The following is a 16,649-nucleotide window of genomic DNA, read 5'->3' as shown; positions in this document are numbered from 1 at the left end:
TTGATGTTACCGACATGTATTGTTTTATTTGAACAACAAGCAATAATGGAATCAAGGGTGAAGAATAAACAATTATTTAACTCCTGCATGTATATACACTTTAGTGTTTTTCTTCCACATTTTTTTCTAAAATGTTATCTGCATGCTGCTGTTAGTTAAAACTCGTCGATCTCAGCTTGCTGCCTTTGTGGTATTAATACTAATAAAGCCTGTTCAAACTAAAGGCTTCCAACACAAACTGAAGTTTAATGGAGCAAAGCTTCTTCAGACTGCATGTAGGAAAACGTGTGTAAATGTATGGAAATGTTAACTTTTCAGTTTTCTTTCAGTTTTGAACTCACCTCCCAAGAGAAGTTGGACTAAACAATCAGCTTTCCTATTTGTGCATGTAACTCTGGAGAACCATCATTTCAGGCTAAAGTCTTATTATACTTTCCATATTCACTTATCTGCAGAGGACGGCATGAAATACATTTTCATTAGTGCATTATTGTTATGCAGGTAAAGGGTTTTCTTTTAAGGTCTGGACCCACATTGTACTCCCTGCCAGCAGTCATCACTAACTGCTTGAAACAATAAGGGGTGAACATTCAAAAGCATCATCGCTGAACACAATCTGAGGTTTTGCAGAATCGTAATCACCTAATGACCCAACATGAGGTTGACATGGAGGAGCGAACTCTCCAAAGTCTGACTGAAGTGCTCCAAACATGTCTGATGACAACAAACCCTGAAAAGACTTGTGATCATTCACTTTACAGGATGACATCAGCATAAACCTGGCTGACAAGTATCCACGCACAGATTACACCCCCACAGGAAGGACTGTATACATGGATTTAACGCAACACATAGACTTTCATGTTTTCCACATCTGTGCGCAACAAATGGAAAACCCATCGGGGTGAACGCCATGCTCTCAGTTTTTAATGCGTTCATTTCCCAGCATTTTTCTTCCTGTAGAATTAATGTTCCTTTTCTTGCTCCTTTACTCTACCATGATTATAAAAAATACAAAAACACCTTAAGGAAAAGTATGAGGCACAGTGGGACATTAGAGCGCACAGACAGGATCTCCACCTATGGCTGCCTGCTGTGAAATGGCAGGAAGCCACCACCGGCAAATACTGCTGATCTCGTTGTAAGATTTCTGTTTTACAGTACAGCACGGGGGCTCGGTGCAGGAAGTGGGCACATTACTGCACTTCTACGCCCCCACAACCTCCCCCCTCCCCTCCTACCACTACACCAACCCCCTCCCAACCACCTGTGCTGGTCTCACAGGATGTCCCCCCTACTCTCTTCACCTCCCTCACACAAACTCCTATACAGCTGCACTTCTTTACCAAACCGCACACTGAACATACTTTGTTGTTTTACACTCCACCGCTTCAACAATGAAGACATGATTCGGTTTAAACTGTAAACTGCCTCAAAATGCGTGCAGTCGTTAAGAGGCTGGCCACCCCACCCTAATCTTTAGTGTTATCAAGCCATGCAGATAGTGTTAGAATTATTTTCTACAGAATAAGTTTATGATTATTCATATTCATAATAATTAATTCAAAGCAATTTTGGTGATAAACTTAAAACAATGTAAACTCTATAAACATAGTTTGCATTCATATGTAGAATATGTATGAAACCTGACAAGAACTTGATATCGAAAGCGTTCTGGTTTTTGTTTGTAGTCCGAATATAGTTTTGGCCAATTACGTTCAAGCGGGCTTTAGTATATATGCAAGTAAACAGACTGTTTTAAGCAAACTGATTATTTTGCTTTGTATTAGCTTTAAACTACTTGTGAAACAATCCAGTCCTAGACTTTGTCTCTCAACTTCAACTCCATGCTTGCGTCTCAGCTGGCTGCGGCCCCCTGAGGATTATCTTCATGAGGCCGAAAGCCAATGGGTTCAGAGATTGAAAACAGTGATATGATGTGCATAAAGTTGAACATGGAAATGTCTACCTCTCTTCACAGAAGGTCATTCACTTGACAACTACCAAGCTAGTTGCTAATCGGTAGCTGTCAGGAAATTATAGTGTATAGTAAGACTCAGCACTTTGAGGGTTGTGCACTACATTCTGTCCTTTCTAACATCAAAATGATAGTTGTTCTTTCTAGAATAATATATATTTTTTTACTAATTGCGTGAAACTGAAGTGGAAAAAGTGACATTCTGTAGTTTAATTTATTTCAGTTCATTTAAACTGTCTCTTGTGATTGGAAAACTGAACTCATTCCTATTGCAATTTCGATAAAAAAACAAAACAATCAATGAATAAATTCTACTCGCATTACAGTATATCAGAGTTCAGGAAGAAACCTCGGAACCAGGAAAACTCAAAATAAGTGAGTGAAGTGTCGCTTTAAACTGGATTTTGTAGTGTCCAGGATCTTCTGTTATCTTCAAGTATGAGAACGTGCAGCAATAATAACCAAGAACATTTCTCAATGTCATCTCGTATGTGAGCTCACAAAGCAAACAAGATCACATTGTTGCTTGTCAATAGTTTTCTCCGACACTTTGTTTACTCCGACCTCGGAGAAGCATGCCCATTATTTTCTATTTATACTACATTCATCAGCCACAGATGACAGAGCTCTGCGTTAACGTGCCTCACGGACACAATGAGAGTGTTTTGTTTTTGCAGAGTGTCTCTGATGTGCAAAACAAATAAATCCATCTAGAGAGGAATTCTGTAGTCTGTCGCAGCCAGAGTCAACTGCAAGTTCACAGCGATCACTGAGCGACTCTGGAGGATGGACAACAACCTCCTGCCACGAGGGTCATCCCCGCTCCCCCCCTCCTTCACTAAAACAATGATCTCACTCCCCGTACCAGGAATCCACTGATTGTTTGAAATACCTTCCACGATGCTTGACTGAGCGCCAATTCTTTTTCCCATCGACCCGAAAGACTGAGGGAGAGGTGGGGGGGAAACAAAACGACCTTGGCAGGAAAGATCCAGCCCTCTAGTAAGATGAGAACTAGCTGCATTTAGCTCCTTACAGCTAATGGTTAAAATCACAGACAGTAACGATGATGCCGTTGTAACTCAGAACAGGTAATGCACGACTTAGAGGCAGATTGACAAAAAAAACTACCATGAGGTCATCAGAAATGTATCGTTAAAGGCAACGTTACATAATGTTTTGTAATAAGGATTTGCCTAAGAAAATATATTGGACCAAGATTTGTCAATGGCACTAATTATCACGAACAGTAAAAACCTGAGGCCGGCATCAAAGCTCAGAATTGTAATCTTGTTATGAAGATACGTGTATATGTAAAAAAATGTAAGAACATTTTATTTAGTTAAGTTCTGTTTTTAGACCATCTTAGAACGTTCTTTTGGTAAATATATAAATACAAATTAAAAAAGGCTTTTAAAGAAAACTATATTCATATTTCTCAAAGTGAAAGCAAAATCGCAAATTGTGATAAAAATAAATAAATTGCAGCAACAATCTAAAAATAATTATACAAAACCATAATAAAAAGATTAAAAAACAGTATCAAACTTGAGCTTGATGATTTATTCTTGACCTTGGAAGCAGCAGTCGACATAACTCAAGGTCCACTTGTTCACTTGTTCTGGACCTTTAACCATATCACATGGTCTTCATTAACATACTTCTAACCCATGTTGGCTCTGAAATGTAACATTTGAGCCAGAACAAGTGAGTAAGTATCTTCAGTACAGATTGATCTGCCAACATATGTAACAGACTAGAGTAGCCCGCTAACATCAAATTTATCTAAAAGGTTCGAATTCCCAGCCACACCAATACAGCGAGAATGACACCAAGAATTGTATAAAATGATTGACTTTTATTACATTACTTTTAAAACACCTCGTTAATTAATAGTTAAAATAATGTTAAATGTGTCAAGCAATAGTTTAGGTTTAAAAATACCAAAAGTCCAGTCCAGTTAATATGGCACAACCGCTTCACCTTGCGCCAGGGAAAGGGGGTGCTCCAGCCGGACTGTCGATAGAGTGCGGAAAGGAGCAAGAGGGATCCGATCCAGTCCGATCTGCGGGGAGGCAAGGCAGCAACTGTCCTGGGAAACATCCTCCAGTCAGTGCGCAGCGAGAAGCAAAAGGGATCCGATCCGGTGAGGCAGCAACTGTCCTGGGAAACATCCTCCAAGGTCTGGTTCACCAGACGAGGAGGAGCTGAGGAGGATCAGTGCGCGGCGAGGGAAACATCCTGTAAGGGCTGGTTCACCAGACGAGGAGGATCAGTGCGCGGCGAGGAGCAAAAGGGATCCGATCCGGTCCGATCTGCGGGGAAGCAAGGCAGCAACTGTCCTGGGAAACATCCTCCAAGGTCTGGTTCACCAGACGAGGAGGAGCTGAGGAGGATCAGTGCGCGGCGAGGGAAACATCCTGTAAGGGCTGGTTCACCAGACGAGGAGGATCAGTGCGCGGCGAGGAGCGAAAGGGATCCGATCCGGTCCGATCTGCGGGTAAGCAAGGCAGCAACTGTCCTGGGAAACATCCTCCAAGGTCTGGTTCACCAGACGAGGAGGAGCTGAGGAGGATCAGTGCGCGGCGAGGGAAACATCCTGTAAGGGCTGGTTCACCAGACGAGGAGGATCAGTGCGCGTCGAGGAGCAAAAGGGATCCGATCCGGTCCGATCTGCGGGCAAGCAAGGCAGCAACTGTCCTGGGAAACATCCTCCAAGGTCTGGTTCACCAGACGAGGAGGAGCTGAGGAGGATCAGTGCGCGGCGAGGGAAACATCCTGTAAGGGCTGGTTCACCAGACGAGGAGGATCAGTGCGCGGTGAGGAGCAAAAGGGATCCGATCCGGTCCGATCTGCGGGGAAGCAAGGCAGCAACTGTCCTGGGAAACATCCTTCAAGGTCTGGTTCACCAGACGAGGAGGAGCTGAGGAGGATCAGTGCGCAGTGAGGGAAACCTCCTGTAAGGTCTACATCCTTCCAGCGTCTACATCCTTCCAGCGTCTACATCCATCCAGCCTGGTTCAGCAGGTAATCTGGCGTATTTATAGGGGAGTATAGTCACCAACTGGCGAATGAGATCGCTGATTTTAGCTGGGTTCAGGTGTGTCAATTAGCAACGCGTCTGTGTGTCTTTGTTATGACAGTTCGGGGAAAAGGTTAAAGGAAGCATGCAAATATTTATACACATCAAGAGTTCATCGCCATGATAGCGCACAACAACATTAAAATCACAATATATATAACATGCAACAGTCATAAAAAGGGTTAACCATACATCACACTGTCTTAAAAGATGGCTTTATGACACAGTGTTGGCCTACCAACATACTGGTCAGGCTCTACAAAACAATACCTGGACTCTCTGTGTCTGGAGGAAACAGTGTATCACTCCAGAATGTATTTAGATGACAAATGGCCTGAAATATAATTTGAAACCATATTTATGACCACAGTAGCTTCCATACCCAATTCTTACTGCAGCCTCCATGAGTCTGTCTGGGTTATGAGTATAACCACAAACACATAAACTCAGTTGTTTTATAGACCCAAAACATTTTCCTCAGCAGCAGTGTAACAGTGGTGACTGTCACATTCACACACTAATCATAGTGTCATAAAGGAGAAAACAGTGAGGATTGCATCAACACTGGCAATATTTTCCTTGTTCAGTGTCAGTGAACAGATCAAAAGGGTGTCACATAAGGATATGACCTCAAGTTCAGAGGAGGAAGCCTACAACAGCATTCTTCTGCAGGACAGGGGGAAACCAACACTTTCATTAACACTGACGTCTTTGTATTTAGAAACACACGTGTTTGTGACCAGCAGCTTCTGTCGGATGCTGCTGAGTTTACAGATGGGTTAAGCATGTTATGTGTCATTTGGCTAAAAGTGAAAGTTTTCTAAAACATGCTACTCTTTCCGTTTTAGCTAGGAGTTTTAAGCTACTCTGAGGTACAGTTAAAAGAACAAATCTCTCACTTTACCTGCAGTGGTAGGTAACTCTCTCAATTAGTTGTTTTTGGAACATCTACTTTACACTTATGTGTGTGTGTGAACCCTGAGATTTCTTTGCAAACTTGTTCACACCACTGCAACTTCTCAGTTCTGGTGGAGGGTATGTGAGTTTTGAAGATTGTACAGTATAGAATCTGTCCTTGTACTGCCTGCTGCAACATGTGCATATCCCCTCCGAGCATCAAAAAAGGCTTGTCTTGTCTAATCTTTTCTATTAACTTTTACCTCACTCTATATATAATAATGAAGATTAATTATTGTTTAAGTCTATAAAAGCCTAACATTTATACAGTACGTTTAGAAAAGAAAGAAAAGAAAGTAGCTGTGTCTGAAATCCCTCAATACTCTCTATGTATGTACTCTCTATGTAAGGACTCCCTATGTATGTACTCTCTATGTATGTACTCTCTATGTAAGGATTCCCTATGTATGTACTATCTATGTATGTGCTCTCTATGTATGTACTCCTGTGTATGTACTCTCTATGTATGTACTCCCTATGTATGCACTCCCTATGTATGTACTTTCTATGTATGTACTCCCTATGTATGTACTCCTTATGTATGTACTCCCTATGTATGGACTCCCTATGTATGTACTCCTTATGTATGTACTCTCTATGTATGTACTATCTATGTATGTACTCCCTATGTATGTACTCTCTATGTATGTACTCCTATGTATGTACTCCCTATGTATGTACTCCCTACGTATGTACTCTCTACGTATGTACTCTCTACGTATGTACTCCCTATGTATGTACTCCCTACGTATGTACTCCCTACGCATGTAATCCCTACGTATGTACTCCCTACGTATGTACTCCCTACGTATGTACTACCTACGCATGTACTCTCTACGTATGTACTCCCTATGTATGTACTATCTATGTATGTACTATCTATGTATGTACTATCTATGTATGTACTCCCTATGTATGTACTCTCTATGTATGTACTCCTATGTATGTACTCTCTATGTATGTACTCTCTATGTATGTACTCCTATGTATGTACTCTCTATGTATGTACTCTCTATGTATGTACTCCCTATGTATGTACTCCCTATGCATGTACTATCTATGTATGTACTCCCTATGTATGTACTCTCTATGTATGTACTCCTATGTATGTACTCTCGCTATATGTACTCTCTATGTATGTACTCCCTATGTATGTACTCTCTATGTATGTACTCCCTATGTATGTACTCTCTATGTATGTACTCCCTATGTATGTACTCCCTATGTATGTACTCCCTATGTATGTACTCTCTATGTATGTACTCCTATGTATGTACTCTCGCTATATGTACTCTCTATGTATGTACTCCCTATGTATGTACTCTCTATGTATGTACTCCCTATGTATGTACTCCCTATGTATGTACTCCCTATGTATGTACTCCCTATGTATGTACTCCCGTATGTACTCTCTATGTATGTACTCTCTATGTATGTACTCCCTATGTATGTACTCTCTATGTATGTACTCCCTATGTATGTACTCCCTATGTATGTACTCCCTATGTATGTACTCCCGTATGTACTCTCTATGTATGTACTCTCTATGTATGTACTCTCTATGTATGTACTCTCTATGTATGTACTCCCTATGTATGTACTCCTATGTATGTACTCTCGCTATATGTACTCTCTATGTATGTACTCCCTATGTATGCACTCTCTATGTATGTACTCCCTATGTATGCACTCTCTATGTATGTACTCCCTATGTATGTACTCCTATGTATGTACTCTCGCTATATGTACTCTCTATGTATGTACTCCCTATGTATGCACTCTCTATGTATGTTTTGGACACTTACTATTCATCATCATTTTTGCATCATAACTGACAGCAACAACAGCAACAACAGTCATTGTTGTATCTGTAAGAAATTGCATTGTGGGATTGTTAGCAGAAAGTAGTTTACTTTTCTTTTGACTTGATTCTCAGAATTTACTTGATTTTAATCTCAACTATCATATTTCTCATTTTTAACTCAGAGCTCAATTGTATTTCTATTCATTTGTGTTTATGTGCAATTTCTGTTGTCAGTTGGACAATGTAGTGAGATTGCCACTGGGACACCGATCTTGACAAAAATAGCTGTGAAACTTTAGCGTGTGTTACGGTCGTTTCACTCCTGAACACACATCCAGTGCAGTATGAAACACACACTCTATATTTCAGCAAGTGCTTTGATGAAGCTTTTGCATGTTGTTTTATATTCCACTGACTTGTGTGTGGTCTTTCTTTTATTCTTCCAAGTGTCACACAATGAATGACATGTGTGCTGCAGCCCACTAGGAAAAGAGCGTCCAAAGAGTTACATCAAGTGCTTTCGTTGTGTCTAGATGTTCACCTAGGTAACAATCACAGAGGCATTACCAGGCATGGAGCTAGGCCAGCTCCTCCATATATTCATGTTGGATTTTCCTCGAGTTGCTGAGGTTATTCATAGTAAACACTGTTGTCTTTGTGGTCCCCAGTGCCCGCCCCCCTGCTACCACCATAGAAATCATATGCATACCATATGAAATGAGAGTAGTTTGCTGTGAAAACTCAGCGGAGTAAACAGTGTGTCCTCCTGGGAAACACTGAAGCTCACATTAGTTATAATTTAAAGTCCTCCTTTTGTCTGTCAGCAGTTTTTCTCTTTGCAACTGCTGAGTCACACATGAAGTGGACACTCTCACAGCTACACCTCTGCTTCAGTCTGTTCACACACACAGCCTCTGTCTGAGCCCGGACATGTCTCCCACTGCTCTTTGTGATGCATCACAGTACTTTATAACAGTGGATGGTCTACTGTGAAAGGTCCTTTCAGTAGCTGTTGTGGAGCTTCTGATCCTATCACCATTTTCATTAGCAGATAAAGAACATGTGATGTGACTGAAAGCAACTGGACCCGGAGGGGACATTGTTTCATCAACAGCTGCTTCCAAGGTCAAGACAGCACTTTGAAGCTTTCTTCATTAACATTACCAATAGATGTATGGAAATATGATTTTCTTATTGATATTATTACTTTGAATATACATTTTGAATAGATATATCAGTCTGAGTTTAATAGGAGAAATCACATGACATAATTTAGTCAGTATGAAATATGAATATTGTTGTCAAACTAAATAAATAAAATAATTAAAAAATGTTCTTTTGCTAAATACTCCACCAAATGTCATTGATATTTTGAGATGTTCTGCTAAGTAATACATATAGGGACCGGCAAACGCCATAACTGTAACACAGTTGGGATACATATTAAAATGACATTTACCAGCCAAGTAAAATACAGTATCTGAGTTAAAGACTGAAATGAACTAACTATGGGAAGAAATTGAGGATTCTCAATTTAATTTGAGAATTGTATAACTATAATGAGAATTCTGAGATTTGAGACAAAGATAAGTAAATTCTCAATATTCTGAAAATTAAATGTGACATTGAATCAAAATGTTTATCTTTTATTTGAAATTATTTTCAGAATTTGGGAGAGTATTAGGGCCATGTGAACAAAACAGAATTTCTGAAATGAAAACATGAGAGAAAATGTAACTTGTTTTTTGAGATTAAAGTGCAAACATTTAATAAAATGAAAACAATTAAATTCAATCGTTTAGTAGATTATCAAAATAGTTTGCTAATATTTTTCTCTCGATCAATTAATCGACTAATCGTTTGAAGCTCTAATCAGTATTATTAAAAGGAAAAAATAATTCTAACACTTACTCCTCAGAATCCAAAATTCTGATATTAAACTCAGAATTGACTTTAGTCTCAGACGCTCGTGGGTGTAAGTTTAAATAGACCTCGGCATTGCTCTCCTGTCCCTTGCCAGTAGTAGTGCTGCACTAATCCAATAAAAACAGGTCATTACACTGCTCTATGTTTTCTCTTCATTCACTGAGCACCACTTTACACACGCCTCATTCTTCTAAACTGCTTCAATAGCTACTAAAACTCCCTTCCTCTTCTATCCTCAATTTTATATTTTCCAAAGCGATTAGGACCAGATGTGCATCCTTTTATTAGCTCAATATGTTTTTCACAGTTGTAAACTTGGATGACCACAGGATGGGTTACTAAAGAGGATTAGCTCAGAGTTCAGAAGGTGAAGCAGGACGAGTCTGTGAGATCTTCAAATCGATTTGACGCAGCCATCAGGATGATTTACGTGTCTTGGTAATTTCTTACAGGCAACACAAAACAAAACAATCAGAAATACGCCTGTGGTGTTTTAGATTTGATAGCTTCTTGGCAAGTGTCTCTGTTGAGCAGCAAACACACTGACACAGGCTCTGACTCTGCAACCGCAGACTGAGGGCAGCTGGGTCTTCCGGGATAATGCAATCTGATTTCACATGGTGAGCGATAGTGCCAGTGCACATCGCTGCCGTGAACGGTGGGAGAAGAATGAGCAGCCATGATATGACGGAGAGAAGAAGGGATTAGAAAAGAGAGAGAGAGAGAGAGAGAGGGGAAACAATAGCCCTTGGTGTAAAGAGCAGGATCTTAGATTTCTCCCAGCAGTGCTGTTCCATCGACGCCTCACATTGGCAGCAGCCCAGTCAAACATGCCTTTGTGCTGACGTGGGAGAGCTATGGGAACATGTTTTTTTCTTTTTCTCTGGCCTCGGCACTGACTTGGAATGGTGAGCTGAGCTGGTGGGGGTTACTGAAATATCCTCAGTGATGCAAACGATCCTTTAATGATATATAGAGAGAAAAATCTATGCAAGAGGCGTGGATTTGCAGCTTTTTGTGCATTTCTTCAAGGAGGATCTGCTTTTCTTTTAGACCACACTTCTGCTATGCTTTATAAGAATCAACAACGATGCCGTTTAAGTAGATTAGAGGCTGCTGGGACTGTTTTCTGGAGACATCCACCTATGATCACACAAAGAGATCACTCCATCACGTCCTACTCCAACTGCAATTTCATGAATCATTAACCCATATGTGCTCGGTTACTTTTGAACACAAGTGGCTTCTTTTGTCGTCACCATTTTAATTAGCTTGATAGGAACTTCAGCAGCATAAAGATGATTACTACGGGCTCAGTGGAGAGCTGAAGGAGCCAGCCCTGGACAGTACAGTTGAGAATGGAAAGCATGAAGGGGGGACCGGCAGGGTCACATGAAGGGATCCTGTTGCTGTGTGGGATTTCAGCTGTGGCTAGTAACCCTGAGGGAGTCATTATGTCCAGATCTCCAAAACAGCCAAGCTCAACTTGAGAGATGTTGTCCTTTATGACATTATGACTTTTTCTGTATCTATTTTGATACTTTTGCAGTTGTGACCAAAGCGGAATAAACGAAGAGGAAGTCTAAAATGTGAACATCCAAAATATGGTTGTGGCTCTCATTCACTGAGGTCATGTCTTGGGTACTTTATCTGGGAATTTGGGGGATTTAGCAAATAATTAAGGTTAGGGTTCAATTGTTGAATAAAAACCTACAAGTGAGTATTTTACAGGCTGATTCCAGTATTCTTAAACTCATTATAATTACATTTGGCTCATCTAAACAAATGAAAAAACTATACATACAATAACAATAACATTATAATTTTCCCACCACAATTATGTTCTTGGTAGTGAGAAGAAAGCTTTAACGCCATTTTGTTTCTCATATCATTAAATGAAAAAGGAAATATAATATTAAAAGGATACCTGAATAAATCAAATATGAAAAATAAAACTAATTTTTAGTAAATGTTGCGTTCCTTTTATGTTCCTGCAAAGGTCGGTCATTTCATTGTCTGATGCAACAATGTGTATTTCCAGTGTGTTGTCTATATACTGTAGAACACCAGGTGTGCTTGTACTGTTTACAGCCTGATGAGGAGCCTGAAGTCAATGCCTAAAGAACATTTTATGTATTTATTATTGTTGTCCAGCCAAAGTGTTATGGGGGTGGACGGTGAGGGTACATCATGCCATCAGTGTGTCTAAAGTCCTGGCAATGGCCCTGACCTCAAACAACAACATCACAAGCTTTTACAATAATACAACAGAAGAGAGTTTCCATTAAATGTGTTTAACCCAGGTTTAACGAAAGCTTTGTAAGAAGGGCAAAGTTCAGGCTGGCCGACACACATAGAGACGTCTTCACCTTTTTGGCCTCTCCTGGCACCTGAACCGTAATGGTACAGATGCAACGTGTTAAACACACACACACACACACACACACACACACACACACACACACACACACACACACACACACACGCACACACAGACACACAAACACAGAAACACACACACCCACAAAGACACACACACACACAGACACACACAGACACACACACACACACACACACACACACACACACACACACACACAGACACACAAACACAGAAACACACACACCCACAAAGACACACACACACACAGACACACAAAGACACACACACACACACACACACACACACACACACACACACACGCACACACAGACACACAAACACAGAAACACACACACCCACAAAGACACACACACACACACAGACACACACAGACACACACACACACACACAAACACACACAGACACACACACACAGACACACACACAGACACACACACAGACACACACACAGACACACACACACAGACACAGACACAGACACACACACAGACACACCCACACACAGACACAGACACACAGACACACACATCCTCATTTCTATCACAGACAGGCGCGCTATTTTGTGAAAGAAAACATACAGAGACGCCCCATAGTGGCTGTTAGCCGATGTGGTCGGGCTGTTGTGTGGATTTTTATGCTCGTCCATTTGCACTTTTACATTTAAGCGCAGGCGCTAACCAAAGTCTGGCTGGGTGGACCAGGTTTTCACAGTTTTCTATTATTATTATTATTATTATTATTATTATTATTATTATTATTATTATTATTATAGTATGATAATGATAACTGCCTCGCCCTAGTGTGATGATAGTAAAGACTGGATTTGCTGTGTACACTATCCATACAAATGCATATTTGCAGAAGTTAAAATCAATGGGAGATTAAAAAAGACTGGACAAGAATAGACAAGTATTATCTGGATGCAGGTATCAGCTGAGGCCGTCTTTATAAACTCACCACATGCAGTCTTTAAAGATGCAGAATGACAAAAAACAAACACACAGAAATGCCATGCTTGATTAAATGGAAATGTCTTATTTCACATGGTAAGAGCAGACTCAAAACCTTTCACACATCTCAGTGAACAGATCTCAACAGGAAACCTGACTGATGTGTATTGAGGAATATGTCTCAATAACTGACCTCTTAAACTGCGTGTTAATGTTAGAACAATTTCTAAATGTATTTTCTTTTGTTATACCATTATGATATACTGTAGATAATTTAATACCAAGGTCAACATGTAATTTGTCATTTAATTCCTCTCATAATTGAAGGACAAAGAAAATAGAGAATCCAGATGCAAAGAAATAAATAGCATTGGATATTTTAGATGATAATAAAAGCGAGAGAAACAAAGCGCTGGCAGATATGATGAAGTGGCATTAAAGCCTGACTGAGTCACTGTGGGGTTTACAGTTTTGGACACCCCCTCCCCTTTACAATAAGCGGGGGATGGCCATGCATGGGAAAAGAAAGGCAGCGGGACTACTGTACAGAACAAAAGGCTTCCTGCGTAAAACTGCGCATGAGTGCTGCCTGCCGCTATGCACGTGTTGTGAAAGCAGAGCGAAGTCAGTGAACGACAATGTGTTTTCATCTCAGTTCCCAATAAAATGTCAATGATCAGGTATTACTTCAAAACCTGCACCGCCTCTTTTCAGCATTCACTCAAAATCATCTGCTGCACGTACTCGTATATCCAATATTTATAATGTTAGAATGTGAAAGGAATAACAGCGTTAACGCGACACAGTACGTGAGAAACGCTCGAGGATGGAGGGTGATGCTGCGATCCCCTCAGTGCATCAGCACAAACAGACAAAGAGGCTGTGATGCCGTGGATGTCACCGCTGCTCAAAATGCTGTATCACCGCAATAATGGCAGCATCACTCTGCTCCCTTATGGCACCTCATCGCCAGTCAAACACGTGGCGATCAAACAATAGTATCCCGAAATAACACATGAATTATTCCTTTCTTATGTTGCTAAGACACAGCACTGGCTGCCTGGACACATGCTTCCTGTTATTCCACGAGCGACTCAGCAAAGCAAACGTGGATGATAGAAAGCGGAGAAGAAGCATGATTTATTCTTATTGTAAACTTCGCAAATATACATCACATTGAATATCTAATATGTATCTTTGAGATAGCTCGTACGCATGTGTCATCAAACTGGTTTGTTTAATTAAGGGATTTTCTTTTTCCGAAAAAGTGTTTTCCAACCAATTATCTCGACTAGCGAGACCTTATCACAGACTTGCATCACAGCATAATTCACCACTACATCGCTGACTCCTGCATAATAAGACTGACAGGGACTGACTAAGGCACTACTGCAGCACACATCCACATGACAAAGCAGGACTGCGCGGAAAGTAGCAGCTGTTTTGAAACAGTCACCACTTGATTTTAAATTCCACAATGTATTCTTTTATTTCCCCCAACTTAATGAGAGTAAGGCTTGCTCACGATCTTTTTAACATAAGGGGTTAATGATAATGAAAATATGGGTTCCTAAACGACACCGTCGAGCGATTTAGATGATTCCATTGGCTGTCGGAGCAAATAAGGCTCGTCCTTACACAGCAAATATTTTTGATGATTTTTTAAAATGTTGATTAGTGAGCAGATGATTACATCATTCCATATTTTCGGATTGGAGAAGAGCAGAAAAAATGCTGAAGTGCACTGTATAATAATAATAATAATAATAATAATAATAATAATAATAATAATAATAATAATAATAACAATAACAATAACAATACTAATAATACAGATTATATTCGGCTGCAAATGCATTTGATGAATGTACATGTAGTGAATGAGGGAGGTGTTTAATGACGCTGCAGGTGACAGCGTCTTCTTTTATGGAGTATTTGTATTTTTGCTCGTCGAAGCAGCGGCATGCCTGACCCTCCTCTGGGATCACCAACGCACCTACTTTGCAAAAACAGAGAAAATGGAGCGTATTGACTCAAAGCATAACAGGATGTGGTACAGAGTTGTGTTTCACTCCCGAACCCGCGTTCACACCCCAACGCATTACACCCTTAAATACTCGCACCTCGAGTATGCATGCGGTTTTTCTTTCTTTCTTTCTTTCTTTCTTTTTCTTCTATAAGTGACTTTTTCCATAGATCACAGTGAGGACTCTCCTGACTGGAGCGCACCGCTGCGACACTTATGCAAGTTTGCAACTCGGTTATGAGAGCATTAACAGTAGTTAGTAGAGATTGACAAAACGGTGAATTAACAGATATAAAACAGCGATATATTGATCAGAGAAAGAGAAATGACGCCAAGAAACGTGCATGCCAGCTCACCTTTTACTTTCTATTCTGCTCGTATTCCTGCCCTTTTGTCCGTTTCCTACATAAGTTCTTTCACATGATGACTCGCTTTGTCGTTTCCTCAAAGCCTCCCGGCTGCAGGTAGGTGACTTCTTCTCCCGTTGCTGCAACTCGCTTATTTGTCACTTACAGAAAAATGCCGTCTGTGACTCTACGGTCTGTTGTTGCCGCTGTGTGTACGACTGCGCGCGCGTGTGTATGTGTGCGTGGTGATCCAGCGCGGCGTGCCGCTCCGTCTCTGCTGTTTGTTACACTCGACTGGAACGCCTACTCTCAGTCGCTACATTGTTGACATTAGGGCGCTGACGTCACTCTATCCCCTCATTCACAACATCGTAAGCGCGGTCTGGCTTTGCGTTGGTGCCTGCGGGAATCGCGCGCGTACTCCCTGCAACATGCGCAGCGGAGCTTGGAGAATCGTACTGCTGGCTGCTCGCTCAAATCCCTCCCCTCGTGCTCGCTGGTTCTGCTGCCCCCCCAATTCCCTCCTCCTCTCTGTACACACAGCGGGAATTTGACGGCGAAAGATGACAGAAGACATTTTTCACAAGCTGCAGAAGGAAGACATTCTAGTTCAGTGTTTACTTATTTCATGAGGCAAACAACCTTAAGACACTTAGATGGGGTTCGTTCCCGTCCACAACAACGTACAATATATGTTATAATTAAAAATCGAAAAAAAACGAAATATTGAAGGAAGGCGGACCACTGTCATCAAAGTTCACCAGTTTAAAACAACACATCTTGAAACACGTTGCATTTAATTGTGCAGAAAAACCTTTATTTTAAACATCATGTTTGTTTTCTATTATTGTTTTAAATGCATATGTTTGTGATCAATTCAAAAACTAACCTGTCAAACTAATGTCCTTTGAGAATGAGCCAGTGTGAACAGCCCCCACATTTGTTTTCAGGTTCTGGATCAAAAACCTCAAAATGAAGGCAGAAGTCAGACAAGCCCTATTGCTATCCAAAACTTTTTTGGTGTACTAATTATCAATATTATGTTATATTTTTTAAATATAATATTTAATATATAATATTTAAATACTTTTTATTTTGTCTTTTGTAACCAGTGGTTGTTGATTTTCCTTTTAGTTTGTTATTGATTCAGCATGTTTTTTGTATTTATTTTCTAT

At 40.5% G+C, this 16,649-nt stretch overlaps 1 protein-coding gene across 1 annotated transcript in view; it reads right to left on the bottom strand.

Annotated features, from left to right (window-relative positions):
- bach2b (BTB and CNC homology 1, basic leucine zipper transcription factor 2b) overlaps window positions 1–15,752 on the bottom strand; it is a 95,194-nt gene extending 79,442 nt beyond the window's left edge. The window contains exon 1 of the mRNA XM_029462969.1: window positions 15,484–15,752. The gene's annotated coding sequence lies outside the window, so the exon portion shown is untranslated. The remainder of the gene's footprint in view (window positions 1–15,483) is intronic.
- Window positions 15,753–16,649: the final 897 nt, after the last annotated feature.

Source organism: Cottoperca gobio, chromosome 24, assembly GCF_900634415.1.
Source record: "Cottoperca gobio chromosome 24, fCotGob3.1, whole genome shotgun sequence".
NCBI classification, from domain to species: Eukaryota; Metazoa; Chordata; class Actinopteri; order Perciformes; family Bovichtidae; genus Cottoperca; species Cottoperca gobio.
Note: the sequence above shows the minus strand (reverse complement) of the source record. Positions and strands in the feature narration are given on the sequence as shown.